Source organism: Onychostoma macrolepis, chromosome 04, assembly GCF_012432095.1.
Source record: "Onychostoma macrolepis isolate SWU-2019 chromosome 04, ASM1243209v1, whole genome shotgun sequence".
Classification (NCBI taxonomy): Eukaryota; Metazoa; Chordata; class Actinopteri; order Cypriniformes; family Cyprinidae; genus Onychostoma; species Onychostoma macrolepis.
In genome coordinates this window covers 29525004-29544093 of record NC_081158.1, presented here as the reverse complement: position 1 = coordinate 29544093, position 19090 = coordinate 29525004, and the positions used below count along the sequence as shown (strand labels likewise).

General features: G+C 37.5%; 1 protein-coding gene across 8 annotated transcripts in view; it reads left to right on the top strand.

The window, feature by feature from the left end:
- Positions 1–19090, top strand: part of wnt5b (wingless-type MMTV integration site family, member 5b) — a 312897-nt gene that overhangs the window by 11883 nt on the left and 281924 nt on the right. The gene's annotated exons all lie outside the window — the stretch shown is intronic.

Here is a 19090-nt window from a genome sequence, read left to right as displayed (position 1 = left end):
TTACAACTAAATATACATTATATTACATTTAAATGTAGAAATTTACATTTATGCATGGTTCACAAGTGAACGTTTATAATAGGAATTACAAAAATGTTCTATTTCTATTTCAAGTAAATGCTGTTCTTTTGAACTTTATTGATCAAAGAATTTTGAAAAATTGATTTCCACAAAAATATTAAGCAGCAAGATTGTTTACAACATTGATAATAAGAAATGTTTGTGAGCAGCGAATCAGCATATAATAATGATGCAGGAAATTCAGCTTTGCATCACTAGAATTTACATTAAAATTTGGAATATTTCACAATTACTGTTTTCACTGTATTTTTTCATGCTTCCCTAAATATTGCTTTTTTAAAATCATAGTATATCTTTCTGTCTTTTCTTAGTCAGATGTTGGTCAGTTAAATGTCTGAATATAGTTTCTCTTCTCTTCTGTAAGATGGAATATTATGGTCTGTTTAGTGCAGTGTTCAGTAGCCAAAGGGCTTCATCTGCTAAAACGCTATAATATGAAATGGTGCACCTGGCACAGAGGAAAAAAACCCTATTACTTGCAGATTGGATCTGATTACTGAAGAACATTGGTACAAGGCATGTTTAAGAAATGGCTCTATTTGTCTTTTAGTGTTGTTTTCAGAAATGGCTTGCCGAGAGCCTTCAAACATCTTGAACAAAGCTGAATCAAAGCAGTTTGTTTGATTCACACTGGCAGGTGTCACGTAAAAACACTAGACAAGTGGATCTTTTTTGTTTTTGCGCAAAATGGACAACTGTTCAGCAAAGTCTATATGACTTGGTTGCAGATTCCAGCTCTTTTCCTTTCAGTATGACTTTTATTGTCGACTAATAAAGCTTTTTAAAACATCCATTTCTCTTCTGCAGGCCATAGTTTAACACACGTCCATCCTGACATTTCCCGTTTTATTCTCCTTCATTCGTGCTGGATTTTAGCTCTGGTGTAAGCTGTAATTTAGCATTTTCCCATGTATTTTTAGGGCCTGCAGTCTACAGCATGTAGCAGACTGCAGCATGTGGCATAGACATTAACTGTTATCGTTATACCACCACCTCTTTTCAACAGGAAGATGTTTTTATGTATTTAGTCTAGTCTACGTACGTATGGCATAGCCTGAATTTTCACTATTTACATCTGGCAAAGAATTGCCAACTTAAGGAAAGACCTTCTGTACGTCGCTGTGTCTGTAGAGTTAACTTTGAACTCAGCTGGATGTCAGAGACCTTTAACACTCAAATGGTTTTGTTGCACATGACCCTGGCCCTGCTTTGCTTCTGCCTTGGCTGAACCGTGAGGCTAATGAGGGGCTCGTCGTCATTGCCTTTGATGCCTTTCATTCACGCCACCTGTTTGATGAAGGCTCGGGTGATGTTTTTGGGTAAGGACGAGTGGGTTTAACCCATATGACACCCCACTCTGTCTGCTTCGTACAGTGAGCTGGAGTATTTGACTGATGAAGTTGGTTTCTGTCATGATGGGTTTATCTAGATAGTAGTATAGGTCAATATTCAAAAGACCCTTGATCAGTGAAATGAACAAGTCAAATTCTCAGGAGAGAGAGGCATTCAAAGGAGGGATAAAGGAGCAGGAATGAGTGGAATAAGGCTTGAATGCTTCTTTGAGACCTGTTCAATTATGAGATGTGACACAACAAACCCCTTTAGTCAGCCAACTCTCATTCATTCACCTCCTCTGCACGTATCTCTCTCCATTCATTCAGCCCACATGCTAGTTCACTGGATTCGTGAGCACGCTTTCTCTCTCTTCAATTTAGGGATGCATGAGTAATAAAATTCTGGCTGATATGATAAGCAATAATTATTAATAATTGTTTACATTTTTTGTATGATAGTAAAAAAATATTTTGTCTAATTTTGTTTATTTAAAAAATATCTTTTTATTTAAAATGTATGAAATTCTTTCTAGTTAATATTCTCTATTGTCAAAATAAAATAAAATGAGTCATTTTAAATGCTTAAAGTTAATTTAGGGATCACAACATTACAGTATAATGTAGGCTACAGTATGAAAAATGGATATTTAATTTGAGATTGCTAATAAGTGTTAATAATTGTGTTTTTAAAGATTAACTTTAAGCGAATGTTAGATGATGACAAAGGCAATCTAAATATAAAAATAACAGAAATGAGCATTCACAATTAAATATATAGCCAAAATGCATATATAATATTTGATTAATTTTATACAATAGGAATAGAAAACAGTAAATTGCAATAAGCTTTCATTGTTTTTTACAGTATTTTTGATCAAATGAATGATCAGTTGATCAATTAAAAATTGGGGTAATAAGCATGCACACTTAAATATGTGATTTATATAGCCAAAATGTATGTAATATTTATTAATAATTAAAAATATTCTAAATTGCAATAAGGTTTTACAGTATTTTACAGTATTTTTTCCTCAAAGCATCAATTGAGCAATTAAAAATGCACAATAAATGCACAATTAAATATGAGTTTATATAGCCAACATATATGTATTATCTACTAATAATTAAGATTACACTGCATCATGCATCTCTATTTCCTACAGTATACTGTGAATGCCACTTTTTCTGTAATAAATACCTTTTTAAATTTTTATTTGTGATGTGCAGAAATGTGAACATGTTTTGTTAATTTGGATTCAATTGAACCTTATTTACTTCCTTAAGTCGTTTTCTTCCAGTGCATTGTGAACATCTGCCGTGACATTCCCCGCACTCGCAAGTATGTTTATGTGAGCACATCCTTTCAGACAGAGCAACCGAGCCAATCGGGTGTCCATCCATGTGTGTTTTCTGTAAGTGTGCATCTCTGCCTATTGAGGAAGCGGGAACAGATGGCAGACGGGGCTCCTGATGCGCATGCTGTAGTAGTGTTGTAAAAGGTCCAAAGATTCGCACCCCAATGCCACAATCTCCTTATCAAGTAGTGTCACTTTTCACAGCCAAGTTCCGCCCACACTAATATTCACCGTTCCGGTCAGACTGTTTGTTCCTAATCCCAAATGTTTGAGTCACATAGTCAGATGACATGAGAACAGATAGTGTATGGGTTTGTTTGCTGTGTCATTTCAGTAAATGTAACCTAGAAGGGTAGCAGATGGTCAAGGGTGGAGTCAGGGGTCATTAAGCTCCACACTCTCTCTCAGATGGAAATAAACATCACATGTTGAGCTGAATGACTAAGAACCATGAAAATATCTCGCATGGTTTTCTTGCACAGTACTTCCTGTTGTCCTGTTTGGCATGATTAAGGTTTGAAGGCTGTATTTACTCATTATGTAATAGATAATCAGCTCATTACTCTCAGCAGAATGACACTTGCTGTCATTACAATATGCTGCGTTTACACTGTAGAATCATAATGGAGCTGGACTGTAAACACCATAGACTTTGAGCTGGGTCTGTACCTCTCAATATTTATATATGTATACCATACAAACTGAGACAGACTCAATCCAGAAGAACTGTGGCATCTTCTCCAAGATGCTTCAAGAAACCTACCTGCAAAGTTTTAGGCACTTGTGTAAAAATGCTGTAAAATGAGGATGCTGTCAAAAATAATGACACCTTAAATGGATAGTTCACCCAAAAATTAAAATTTTATGTTTATCTGCTTACCCCAAGGGCATCCAAGATGTAGGTGACTTTGTTTCTTCAGTAGAACACAAACGAAGACTTTTAACTCAATCGTTGCAGTCTGTCAGTCATATAATGCCAGTCAATGGTACCCACGGCTTTGAGAGAAAAAAAAACACATACACAGACAAAACCAAATTAAACCCTGCAGCTCGTGACGATACATTGAGGTCTTTAGACACGAAACGATCGGTCTGTGCAAGAGAACTGAACAGTATTTATATCGTTTTTTTTACCTCTGATCCACCACGCTGTCCAACTGTCCTGAGCGCATTTGCCAAAATAGTATAGGAGTTTTCTCCTATAATGCCTGATGAGGTTAGAGAACACCTGACAAGAGATCAGAGACCATTCCTTCATCCAGAATCATTCCAGACCCTTTAGATTCCCAGCTCCATGACGGTGCTTCTTCTCTTCAGTTCACCCCACTCATTTTCTACATGGTGCAGGTCAGGGAACTGGAATGGCCAGCAGAAGCTTGGTTTTGTGCTCAGTGACCCATTTTTGTGTTGGTTTTAAGGTTTGTGTTTGGATTATTGACCGGTTGGAAGATCCAAACATGGCCCATTATAAAATTTCTGACAGAGTCAGTCAATTTTGGATTTTTTTTATCTGTTGGTATTTGATAGAATCAGTGATGCCATGTGTCTAAACAAGATGTCCAGGACCTCCAGCAGAAATATAGGCCCACAACATCAAAAATACAGCAGTATATTTCATTGTACACATGGGGTACTTTTTATCCCTGTGTTCACCAAACCCATCTTGAGTGTTTGCTGCTAAAAAGCTAAATTTTTAGTTTCATCTGACCATAGAAGTAAGTCCCATTTGAAGTTCCAGTCGTGTCTGATAACTGAATATGCTGGAGTTTGTTTTTTGGTGAAAGCATTTTCTTTTCTTGATTATTATTATTTTTTTCTTCTTGAAGCCCTCCCAAACAACATATGGTGATGCAGGTGCTGTTTTCTGACCCCGAAACCTTTTTCTGCAATTCTCCAGCTGTGATCCTTGAGTCTTTAGCCACTCAAACTCTCCTTCTCACCGTGCATTAGGACGATATAGACACACGTCCTCTTCCAGGCAGATTCATAACATTTTCTGTTGATTGGAAATTCTTTTCTTAAAGCCACTTCACTAATTTGTGAAGCTCAATTATCTTTTGCTGCACATCAGAAATATATTCTTTGGTTTTTCTAATTGTGATGGATGATTAAGGGAATTTGGGCTTTGTTTTGTCTTCCCTGCTATTTATATTTCTGTGAAACAGGAGGCCATGGCTGGATAATTTCATGTTCATAATCACGCTGGTGTGCTCAAAATTGTGAATATGAATTGGAATATATTTCAGATATATTTTACTCAAGAATTTCTAGCGGTACCAGTAATTGTGTCCAACGTGTATTTGAGAAAAAACATTTATTTCATAATGATATTTCCCCCCATTTTAAATTTTTATTCTCAGATGAAAGCTTAGATTTTTGTGATTTTACAAAAAAAAAAAAAAAAGATCAAAAGGATTAACAATGCACATTTATTTTCACAGCCTTCTTTGATCATATTTACCAAGGGTACCAACAATCCTGACCATGTGTGTGTATATATACAATACACACACACATATATACACACACACAATTATTTGTACAGTTTTATATATTGCCAGCAGCACTGTTTGTATTACAGACATGAATGATATCTCAAATTGTATGGCTTGATTTTTGCTGTTTTGTAAATGATCATACATGCAATTTTTGCTTGTGAACAATAAAATAGATCTCAGTGATTTGCCATATCAAGAGACCCGGATATCATAGGTGTGCTCTTTTGACTTTGATCAGTAAACAACCACCTAGCAACCAAGAACACCCTAGCAACCACATACCGACATGCTAAAAATGAACAAAGCAACGCCCTGACAACCACTCACATCATGCTGACATCATGACATCTAAAATCTAGTTTGTCTCTGCAAGAACTGTCTGGATTTTATTTTAGGTCTCTTAAAGAACTCAAATTTGAAAATAAACCATCTCCAAGTCAAGATAATAAGGAACAAAATGTCCTGTTGGGCTTTCTTTGTTTGCTTGCTTACTCTTGTTTTATTTCCCAAGCAGTCTGTGCTGATTAAGAAAGACTTTTGGGTCATGTTATCTCTGCCATCTCATGAGCGACATAGTAAAAGCGTGGAAGAAAGAATGCAGGAATGACAGATCATATTTTTATCTGTTCTCACCACGGGACTGTGAGCCGCTGCTCTCTGGCAGACACGGCGGCCCTTATATGGAGTCTGGTCATGCAGGATAGGTGTGGAATGAACAGAATCCTTAAATATGGTTACACAGACCTCCTCTTTGTCTCCTCTGCTCCACTGTCCCGCTCTTCTTCACTTGGTATAGTTCACGTGGGGAAAACACTGAGAAAGTTGGAGTACAAGAGGCATTGAGGTGAACAGATGGGAGAGAGCGAGGGGGGGGGAAAAATGGTGGTATTTAGATGTTGCTTGTAGCTCTAAAGGGTCCATGACATGAAAATTTTTTTTGCTGTACTACTTGCTCTGAACTTTTAAGCCTTGTGTTTTGAATCTCTGCTGCTTTGGATGCTGTGTGTGTCTAATAGAAGGGAGTAGGAATGAGCAAGTTTGCTTTTTCCACTACTACCGTACTTCCCAAAACCCCACTGACTGTGCAGATGGCCCCTCTGACACGCTGCATTAAGATTAAGCCCTTGTGATCCGCTCCATTCTTCCTGTCAGTCAGCAGGAGTCCCGCCCACCTTCAAGGTGTTTATTCTGTACCTATATCTGACAGAACCTAAGAAGCTGAAGAGGTCTGCTGTAATTTAAATAATGCTGCACTGTTATGGGATATCAGTTCCTAATGTCAAAGGGTTATGCATTTCTAAAATCAAAAGAAAAAATAACAAAGAAAATGAGGACTATTTTCTGGACCATTTAAGAATTTTGCATTGTTGCATTTGTTTTCATGGCAGTTATGCTGATTTCCTTTCACAATTGTCCGTAGCATCTGATTTGTAGCATTTATTCTACTGGAGTTCATTTGAATATAGTTGAATAAAATAAATATATACACATTGTGTACAGTTAAATTAGTTTATTTTAGCAATGTTCAGATAATCTCTCTCTCTCTCTAATTATTTTACAGTAATTATGTGTATAATAAGAATATTAAATTTTTTGGCAATTTATTTTCAATGTTCTAAACTAGTCCTACATATTTTAATATTGGTAACACTTAAAACCTTTATGTATAATGCATTATAAAATTAGTTTTAATGCATCCATCTGGCGAATCTCTGCTCTCTACCCAACAAAACGGATGTACTCCTTCTGCTCTCCCGGACAAATAAGGATTTTTCAAACTCTGCTGCTCTGTGTTTCACGGAAACCTGGCTGAATGACGCCATTCCAGACAGCGCGCTTCATCTGCCGGGCCATCAGCTGGTTAGAGCAGACCGCGACACAGAATCAACGGGGAAATTGCACAGCGGTGAGACATGCTTTTACATCAACGAAAGGTTGTTAAAGAAGATTCTAGAAGCTCTCTTCATTAACTGTAACCCCAAAAAAACAAACTCCAGAAAACTCCATTCTCGTGAGTGTTTACATTCCTCCGCACGCGCACTTGAGCTCAGCTTTACTGAAACTGGCTGATCAAATCACAGAGACAGAACAACAACACCCGGATTCCGTTTTAATCATTCTTGGGGACTTTAATAAAGCAAATCTCTCCCTTGAACTGCCAAAATACAAACAGCACATCACATGTCCCACCAGAGACAGTAATATACTGGATCACTGTTACACCGCAATAAAGGATGCATATCACACTGTCCCACGTGCAGCTTTAGGCCTCTCTGATCACTGTTTAGTTCATCTCATACCAACCTACAGGCAGAAACTGAAATCAGCTAAACCTGTTGTAACAAATCGCCTGGAGTTTTAAACCCAAACTACCTGCCACATAAATAATATAAGGGAGGGAACCACCGGCAAAGTTAGAAATAGGATTGGTGTAAATTCAAACACTAAATAAGACAAATAATAGATGCAAAAAGGAATGTATAATTCCATCAACAAGTCATATACAGTATATGGCCACAAGGTATGCATTCACACATAGACACCCAAACATCAGATGTGAAGAACTCCCTATGGTGTGAAAACATCACATATTCATTACCCTTGCACATAGGAAAAAAAAAAAAATGTCTTATCTGATTTGTTCACATAGATTATAGATCCTTGACGAAGTAGATGAATGAAGATACAAAGTGTTGAAATGTGTTGAGCTGTTGTAGATAACGTTAGTCCATCACAATCCATCAAATAGCTAGGGTACAATCATCCATTAGTCCTAGAACATCGAACAAAGAAACGTCCCAAATAGGATAGTAGTATGAAGTCCTGAGATTAAACCCTCTTTGGCGAATAACCCTCCTTGGGTATCTATAGCAAAGACTAAAGAGTCCTTATTAACTGAGAAGAAAATCCTTTAGATTCTCAGTTAGGACTCCAAGAGTAGCACCAGGACACCATGAGCCATGCTGCTAGCACCAAACGATCTGATTTCTTCTATCATTACAGAAATACTGTGACAGGCCAAGACTGTTACACTGTATTAAGGACTGTAAAAAGATGGACTACAAGCCTGATGGACTACAAGCATGCTTCCACCTCACTGATTGGAGTGTTTTTGAAGCTGCTGCCACCGATTTGGACGAGCTCACAGAGACCATAACATCATATATCAGTTTCTGTAAGGATATGTGCATTCCTACCAGGTCTCATTTAACCTACGACAATGACAAACCATGGCTCACTGCAAAACTCAGACAGCTCCGTCAGGCCAAAGATGCTGCTCGCAGGAATGGGGACAGATTGTTGTATAAACAAGCCAAATACACCCTGGAAAATGAGATCAGAATGGCAAAGAGGAATTATTCTGGAAAGCTAAGGAACCAGTTCTCTTCCAGTGATCCTGCTTCAGTGTGGAAAGGTCTGAAAGACATCACCAATTACAAGACACCATCCCCCAACACTGTGGAGAATCAACAAATGGCAGACGATCTGAATGAGTGCAGGCTTGAAAAAACACCATTCACACCTCCTGCAACCTCCTTCTCTCCCCCTCCTGCACTGCAGATCAGTGAAGATGATGTGCACCAGGTCTTCAGAAAAATCAAGAGAAGGAAGACACCAGGCCCAGACGGTGTGACACTAGCCTGTCTGAAAACCTGTGCTGACCAGCTGGCCCCCATCTTCACACAGATCTTCAACAGATCACTGGAGCTGTGCGAAGTCTCCTCATGCTTCAAACGCTCCACCATCATCCCCGTCCGAAAGAAATCCAAAATTACTGGACTTAATGACTACAGACCTGTGGCTCTAACGTCTGTGGCCATGAAATGTTTTGAAAGACTGGTTTTGGCTTATCTGAAGGACATCACTGGACCCTTACTGGATGCTCATCAGTTTGTCTACAGAGCAAACAGATCTGTGGATGATGCAGTCACCATGGATTGCACTACATCCTGCAACATCTCGACAGACCAGGGACTTATGTGAGGATCCTGTTTGTAGACTTCAGCTCCGCTTTTAACACCATCATCCCATCACTCCTCCAGCCCAAATTAACTCCGCTATCCGTCCCCACCTCTGTCTGTCAGTGGATCAACAGCTTCCTGACAGACAGGCAGCAGCTAGTAAAGCTTGCTAAATTCTCATCCAGCACCCGTACGATCAGCACTGGTGCCCCCCAGGGTTGCGTTCTCTCCCCACTGCTCTTCTCCCTCTACACCAACGACTGCATCTCTAAAGACCCCTCTGTCTAGCTCCTGAAGTTTGCAGATGACACCACAGTCATCGGCCTCATTCAGGATGGTGACGAGTCTGCTTATAGACAGGAGGTTAAGGAGCTGGCTGTCTGGTGCAGTCTTAACAACCTGGAGCTGAACATGCTCAAAACTGTGGAGATGATCGTGGACTTCAGGAGAAACTCCCCTGCACTCCCCCCACTCACCATCATGAACAGCACTGTGACTGTAGTGGAGACATTCAGATTTCTGGGCACCACAATTTCTCAGGACCTGAAGTGGGACATTCACATTGAATCCATTGTGAAAAAAGGCCCAGCAGAGGTTGTACTTCCTTCGGCAGCTGAGGAAGTTCATCCTGCCATAGGAGTTGCTTAAACTGTTCTACTCCGCCATCATTGAATCTGTCCTCTGTACTTCAATAACTGTCTGGTTCAGCTCAGCTACCAAATCTGACCTCAGAAGACTACAGAGAGTAGTCCGGACTGCTGAGCGAATCATTGGAACAACCCTCCCCACTCTCCAAGAACTGTACTTATCCAGAGTGAGAAAAAGGGCTGGCAAAATCACTCCGGACCCCTCACATCCAGCACACTCCCTCTTTGAACCGTTGCCGTCTGGTCAACGCTTCAGAGCTCTGAGCACCGGAAAGGCCAGGCACAGGAACAGCTTTTTCCCTCAGGCAATCCATCTCATGAACAGTTGACAATAAACATGGAACACACAACACTATTATACATTATTTACTTAACACACATACTTATTTACATTTCAAATTTGCACATATCATACCTGTACATACATAATTGTCTATATTATATATTGTGTTTTTGCTATTTTGTACATTGTCTATTTTGTATATTTGTATATTATTCTTTTTATTATCTCTGTCCTGTTGCTGTCATTCTGTTGCACTGTGGAGCTTCTAGCAAATTCCTCGTATGTGTAAACATATTTGGCAATAAAGCTCATTCTCTCATTCTCTTTAGAATGCATTATATATATATATATATATATTATATATATATATAAGGCTTTAAATAAAGAGTTACAGTTTTATTATTTTAGGTTCTAGCTTGCTATTTTAATTCAAACACAAACCTGGAGAGCAAAATCAGTCTTTTTACGCTTTTAATCTGCTTTGCTCTAATTGAAAATGTCTGTTTTCAAATGATTATTGCCATCCGATTACGCCCTCCCCTATTCACATCTGGTTAATTACATAATCACATTCAGTTGTCTGGCTTTGCCTCCCTTCAAGGGCTTCATGACACAGCAAGTCTCGGTTGCCATGGTAGCCTTGCAATAGCAGATCCTTCGCAAGAGCCGGCCCAGCTCTCAATGAGCCCTTTGAATCAAACTGTGGTGATTTTAGTTTCCTAAACTCTATTAATATCAACTTTGAATACTGTTCTGAATGCTGAAATTTGACAGTGTGGCATAGACACTGTCCTTGGATATTCATTCCTTTTTAACCACCAGTATGCATTTTATGTGAATTGTCTTTTAATGAAAGTTTACAGTGTGTGTTTGCACAGGCTTTTTAGGAACTATGACGTGCAGCAGTAAAACTGATGTAAATTCATCAGCTGACGATCCAAGCATTTGAAAAGGCGAGGATGAGCTTAGACCCTTGTACAATGCATGTGCGAATATTACAGATGGCCTGAAGTCTGTGCTGATATTCTCAGACTCGAGGCAGGAGACAAGCTCTAATTGGTACAGTGGAAATGAATGACGGGTCTGTATTGTGATGGTGACCTGCAGGGTCTGACTGTGCTACTGGAAGGTTTCGAGGCGAGTCGATTGGGACACAACAGCGGCCCAGTAGGAGGCTGAGACACAGACAGACACGAAGAACAGAGCTAATTGGAGAGGTCGAGACTTTAAGGGGTCATATCACGGAAACCCGGTTACTCTTTTAAAATAAGAGTTGATGTACTATGTAGGCATAGTCTGACCGATTCTCTTTCCAAATTATCCAGTTTCCTTATTTTTCCCTGTTTTGGAAAAGAGATTGAAGAAAAGTGATACAAATTCTTTGAATTAAAGGAATTCTTTGAATAGTTCAGGCCATACAAGGTGTAGATGATTTAGTTTCTTCAGCTGAACAGATTTGGAGAAATTTAGCATTACATGCTCACCAATGGATCCACTGCAGTGAATGGGTGCCGTCGGCTGATAACAGCTGATAAAACATCACAATAATCCACAAGTAATCCACACATCCATCAATTAACGTATTGTGAAGTGAAAAACTGTTTGTAAGAAACAAATCAATCATTATGGCATTTTAAACTGTCGCCTATGTCAAAATACGAGTTCATAAACCAAATGAAAAAAGCTTCCTCTAGTGAAAAAAGTCCATCCCCTGTTCTCCTCTCACATCAAAATCCATTGAAATATTATTTGTTTAGAACTGCTTTGGACTGTTTTTGCTTGTAAAAAGTGCTTGATCTGTGCATATTTCTCTTATGATTCAGATGAGATGACTTTTTCAATGGAGAAAAAAAAGCAATGTCTTGATGGATTTGTTTATTACGAACATGCACCTTTTCACTTCACAAGACATTAATTAATAGACTAGAGTTGTGTGGATTATTGTGATGTTTTTATCAGCTGTTTGGACTCTCATTCTGATGGCACCCATTCACTGCAGAGGATCCATTGTTGAGCAAGTGATGTAATGCTAAATTTCTTTTAGATTTTTCCAATTCTGTTCCAATGAAGAAACAAACTCATCTACATCTTGGATGGCCTGAGGGTAAGTACATTTTCAACCAATTTTCATTTTTGGGTGAACGATTGCTTTAAGCTTTGTGCTGTTATAGATAGATGTAAGTGAGTGGCTCACTGCTGTACAGACGTGCTGGAGACGATCTGTGAACTTCAGGTTCAGCTCTGTCACCTGATACCGCTGCCTCTGTGCGCTGTTGGTTTGCCGTTGAGTTTCCTCATTAGTCTGGGCGCACACAGGGAATGGAAATCAATTAATTAATGTGCTCACAATGATTTATTCATGATGTCGATCCATCGTGAGGAATCGCCTCACCAGGTGGGAAAAAGCTCAGCATGGTTTGTGGTGAAAGCTGGCCAAATGGTTGAAAAACGCCAGTCATTTAACCATCATCCTTTTGTGCATTTGTGTTCAAGTCAATCTGAATGGCTGTTTTCAACTGATACTACATTTTTAGAGTAAAACAGTGAGGAAAAACAGAGTAGAATATAGAACAGGACTTGATTTTGTCTGTTTGAAATTATTTCGACTATTAAAGGTGGGCGTTATATACCAGATTTAGCCTGACCACATGCACGTTTGGTAAAACAATGCTTAAGGTAGCTGTTGGATAGAAACATCTACACTTTCTCCAGTACTCATGTTTTTCTTATGGATATGTCTGTCAGATGAAACATCTCTTAACCACTCTGGATTGTCTTAGTATGCTGTGTAAAAGGGAGGTGTGGCTCTAGCATTTTTGTGTGGGAAGCTTGTTCTCTGGAACGTGTTAGTTGAAGGCAATGCAAAGTGTTGTGACAGGCCGATTGAGTCTGTGCTGATTGGCAGAGCACCTCAGGTCTACTTCTGTGGCCCAGCCGACATTCATAGAATGCTGGCGGGTTGTTAAGGGTCAGAGGTCACACATGCTCGAGATTACAGCCTCACCGTATCCTTGTTATTAGCAAAACAAGGCCCACAGCTTATTGTCTAGCCTTAGTTTAGGTTCATTTAGAGTCTTCTGAAGACTGCGGGCTGCTGCTAAGTATCCCATCGGAGTTGAAATATCCGGCGGATTCCTCAGCAGTCTTTTTTTCCCTCTCTGCTGCATTCTGTGGTTTGGCATTCCCTCGAAAACATTCCATCTGTGGGGGTTGGACCGGGAAAGTCTGATCCTTCAAGTGAGGGGAGAAAAAAAAAAAACACGTGGAGGAAAGTGGGAGGGTTGAAGAAAGGCCTTGTTAGCATCTGCTGCAACCTCCAGTGAGATGAATGGGAATGCTAACTACTATGCAAGCTTACATCTGCCATGAAATAAAAAAACAACAAAAAAAAGTTGCGACTAAATTCAGAAATGTGAGACTTGCAGTTCTAAAAAGAAAAGTTTCAAAACTCACAATTGCAAGAAAATATAGTGAAATAAATAGTTGCAGTTCCCTTTACTTTTTTATTCTTTGATGGAAAAACAAGCTTTTCTCACAATTCTGAGTTCACATCTCGCAGTTCTCGCAAATAAATGTCAGAATTATGAGAGATAAACTCAGAATTTTGAGAATTTGTTTATTCTGGTGCATAAGCGCCCATAGCTAACAGAATACTTAGGGAGAGAATGTTTGTTTGTACATTCTCAAGAAAATGGGTACAAAAGCTGTCACTGTGATGGTACCCATTCAAAAGGTAATAATATGTACCATATAAGTACTAATTTGCACCCTTTAGGGGTAAAGAAGTTACAAAGGTATAGCTTTTGAAAGGTTACCATCCCAGTTCCAGCTTTTGTAAAGCTTTTTTCTACTATGATGGTTTAGGTGTTCATATCCAGCCAGTTTTAGCGCAGTAGAGTGCTGGTCTCTACCTTACAACTTAGTAGGAATAGTTTCTTATTTTAGCTGTAGAATCAATCCCCTTTGGCTGCCTTGTCCTGCCCAGCAAGCTCGTTTTTTTTGTTGTCTTTTTTTCACTCTCCACTGTGGTCTGTTTTAAGCAGTCCTGAGTCTTTTGCCTGAGGCTGACCGATAGCTTTTTGTGTGAGTTATCACTCTGAGGCTCCGTCCTCAGGCGATGGACTTGTAACAGAAGTATGTAAGCACAGGTGTCTGTCATGCTGTCAGAACTGTGTGTGTTCTGTGTGGTCAGTCTTGTGTGGGACCCTCAAGCTTGGAAAAGGGAAGTGCAAATTCTGGCATCAAGCAAGTATTTGTATTTGTCAAAATGCAAGTCAATAATAATAACGCTTCCTCCAGTGTAAAAGTACACATCCCCTGTTGTCCTTTCACCTCAAAATTACGTGACATATTTGTTTTGAACTTTTTTGGACTGTTTTTGCTTTTAAACGGTGCTTGATCTATGCATATTTCTTTTCAGATTCAGATTGAATGAATTTTTTTTACTGGAGAAAGCAGTCTTGCAGTAATGTAGCCAGAAGCAATGGTTTGAAGTTAAAAACTGATGAATTTGTTTTTTTTACAAACATGCAGATTTTGTTTCACAAGACGTTAATTGATGGATTGGAGTTGTGTGGATTATTGTGATGTTTTTATCAGCTGTTTGGACTCTCTCTCTGACGGCACCCATTCACTGCAGAGGACTGGTGAGCAAGTGATACAATGCTAAATTTCTCAATTTTCTCTGCAAATTTGAATTATTGGGTTATCTACTCCTTTAATAAAAGTGACAAAATCCCAAAAATAAAATGTAGTAGTAAAATGTTAGGGGAACTATTGTGATTGAGGGTGGATGTGGTAAAGCAGGGGCCCTCTTTGAGTTGAATGTCTGCAGGAAATGTCAATGCCAGTGCCCAACCTTTAGGGTGGAGTGATAGTGTAGGAGTTGAGATTAGAGACAGGACAAGACATGGGACAAACCTTTCCACCAAACAGGATGTGTGATGTGGCGTGAGGCGATACAGAGTGGAAAGAAAAGACAAGGTGGATGTCTTCAATTGCACAGACTGCTATCAATGTGTGAGAGAAATCCAAACCACTGCGTACTCTGATAAATGGTTTGTTGATATTACTATTGATCTGATGTTTGTGTCTGATCGGTGTCTGCTCACATTTATAGGCCCATAGGAGGTGTTCAGACTGGTATTAGGTTTCAGTTCATTGCCATTTTAATATTATATCGCCATATCAGGCATGTACAAAGCCTGCAGGCCTGATGATAACTTTATTATCGTGCAGCGTTTTTTTTTGTAAAAGTCTTTAGATTGTTCACTACTGGATGGTGGCCTGTTTGCAATCCGTTGCAATCTTTTCACCTCAGTCCCGTCTTTGTGCCTGCTTTCCCATCATGCCTCTTAGGGATGTTCATTTTGGTTATTTTTCCTACACTGTAAAAAATGACCATGATTTTAACGGTGAAAAACTGTGAAAAAGCTATGGTAAAAACCTGTTAAATGGTTAACGGTAAGTTCCCCTAATATATACGGTGAAAAACTGTAATAGACATTTCAGACAATTTTACGGTGAAATACCGCTTTTGGAAGTGAAAAAGAATGTAAAATTTACAGGGAAAAAACGTAAATTGACATTCCCAGAATTCCCTGCATTGCATTTCAAATTTTGTTTGAATTTGATGTTTTTTCTTTGAAATAACTGTTTCTTCTTAGTTTTTTCTTATCAGTTATGTTTATTTTATTAGGGTTGTATGTTACATCTAATGTTGTTAAATTAATGTTTATTGCATATTTCAGTTTAATGAGTCTCACCATGATGGTGTTGAGTGCTTGTGTGAATGGCACCGTGCACCTTCTATATATGTTGTTATTATTTAAAAGCTGCTTGTGATGGGCTTTGGTTCATCATGTGACTTTCTCATCACCACCTGCATTTGGTGGTTATCAGTGTAATACAAAGGTACAAAACAGATTTCAGTACTTCAATAGGTTGGTATATTAACATTATATCATTTAATGAAATTACGGTATTTAACTGTAAATTTTAAGTTAAAACCGTAAAACCTAAAACGTTGCTACCGTATATTTTACGGTATAATTCTGGCAACCACAGCTGCCGTTTTTTTACTGTAAATTTTATGGAATTTTTTTAGTGTAACCGACAACCGATGCTCGTTAACCGATTATTAACCATTAACCGACAAGATTATTTTAAATTGGAACTGAATTAAATTAGAAAGAATAAGTGTCTGTGACCCATTAAAAATACTAACATTTGTTTTCCGGGGATAAATTTTACATGCGCAGAAAGCAGCAAACAACAGAACGTGAGGATTTACATGGTCATCATAGCTATCACGCACCTGCAGCGCCACAGCAGAGAAAAACATAATAAAGCTAGGCGCTATATATATATATTACAACGAATAAATGGGCCTATGCGAGAAATATATTTTCACTTAAATCATAATTTAAGAAAACGAAAGGAAAAACTGTGCAACAAGTAGCGCAAAAGGAAACCAGACGGCAGAAAGTGGCCTGTTTTTTTGGCTTATTTTACAAAAGCGCAAAGATTTGTTTTTATTGTGAATGTACACAAATAAAAGCAAACCTTTTACAATTCCGATTATCTTCTTGACTAAAAGGAGTAGTTGCTTCCACTGTTACAAGGGGGGGAAAAATCAAGTGATCGCTCCAGCACACAGTAAAGCATTCTACCTTGACAATGCAGCCTGTTCATTATCATTATAAAAAAACAATCAGTCAAACATATGGAAAAACCCCACACTGCTCAGTTTAAATATGTAGTAAAATCTGTGCCGTTAAGCGTTATCACCGTGGATTAAGCGTTATGTGGATATTGGAATGCGAGTGAAGTAGGCCTAGGCTACATAAAAGGTAAATAATATTTTGGCATTCAAATACATCACGAATACGGAAACATTTGATTTTGTATGAACGAGTGACCCAACATTGGTTTCAGTTTTGTTTAGCCTAAATGAATTCGTTTTGGTTTGTCGTTTATATAGGCCTATAGCTTCTTACATTTTTAATTCTTGTTCTTTTCTAAATAGCCTACTGTTAATTGAAAGGATTTGTTGAGGAGTGAGGGGAACTAAAATAGCCTATATGTTTACAGTGTTTATTATAATGTTTGTAATTCGCTTCGGCCTATTTCTGAATGAAATAATAAAATGCGACTTATGTTTTTTTTTTTCTCTCTCTCTCTAAAAAATGTTTTTTTTTTTTTTTTTATATATATGCGTAGCTTATATTAACCATGCAGCAAACCTTTTAAAATCTTTTGATAAACTACTGAAAAATAAATAAATAAGTGACTTTAAACCATTTAACTGATTGCATTAATTGGTCAAAATTCTTATCGGTCGGTTAACAGTTAAACTGTTAAAATTAACATCCCTAATGCCTCTGATACCTTCTACCACGGAGCCTGACCATGCTTGTTAGCCTTTTAGGTTTTCTTTAGCACATCTGGCACTTTTATGTTAATATGAATGAAATGATCAAACTGAAGATTTCAAATGTGTTAGATCCCTGCTTTGTTCTGTCAGAGGTTTTATTCCCCTTTAGTTAAAGGCTGGATGAAACTTCGTATTGATTTCTGTGTGCCATGTCTTGCTCAAGGGATTTCACAAGTACTGCATTAATCTGCTCTCTTTCTGAATCATGTTTCATATGGTCCTTCAAGAAGTCAAGATAAGTTTTAAACAGGTCTGTTTGGAAAATTGCCCTTAAAAACAATATTAAGTGTCATGTTTAATCATGTTTCGTTATGAAAAATTGAAAGCATTATTAAAAACTACACTTACAGTAGCTGAAGTTCATTCTGTTTCATTCAGTTTTTTCTACAATTCTTCATCCTTCTGCTACCTCCGTTTTCAGTTAAAAGCCTGTCAAGGGACATGATAAAATATATTCATTCATTCATTCATTCTAAATGGAAATGTAAAAGTAATTGAAAAAAGTGACAATTATGAAAGTTTGTACTCTCCATATGTAAGTACATTTTATTTTATGCATATTAACTGTTTTATTGAATTATGTATGAATATTATTTATTTATTTTAAATGTAAAAATACTGACCTTTTTAAATTTTAGTATTTTTAAATTCTTGTATCCATATATAATTTTTTTTTTTATAAATATTGTTTACTCATTTGTTCATCTTATTTAATTTATACATTTTATTTATAAATATTTATTCATTTACAAAATAAATAAATATTTACATTCACAAAAATGTGACAATTATAAAAGTCAGTACTATAACCTTAAATACATTATTTATATTTTGATTTATTTATAAATATTATTTATTCATTTTATTTAATTTATACTTTTTATTAATTTATAAATATTTATTCATTTAAATGTACAAATAATGTAGTTTAAAAATGTGACATAAAAAGTCAAAACTGTGTCCATATACAACTACACTTTATTTATTTTGAACATTTTATTTAATAATTCATAAACAGTAGTTATTTCAATTCAAATAATTTAAAAACATGGCTGAATAAATAAATTCAATTTGCTTTTAATAAATACATTATATATTTTTTCATTGTTTTTCTACCCCTCTCCATTCTGTCTCTTTCTCTCACTCTTTCTTTTCCAAACGCAAACACATGCACACAGCAGCCAGAGGAGACTAATGAATAATGTAGTCTTGTCTCTGTGGTGCCATTAGAAACTGTTGAGAATATAAAGTCAATATTTACAGAGTAACACAGCCATCACTGTCTCTTTCTGTATGTGTGCATGTATAATTCAAAAGCTCTTACTGATCACCATAACTCACTTTTTTTATTAGACTATTACTTTATTGTGTGAATGTGTAAGGTGTGTCTGAAGTGCCTGTTTTGCAACACAGAGACAGGTGTGTTATCTTGAGTTACAGTCTTTGTGTCCTAGTGTCAAGCCAAAAAACATGCTGTCCTCTTCTAGTATATAAA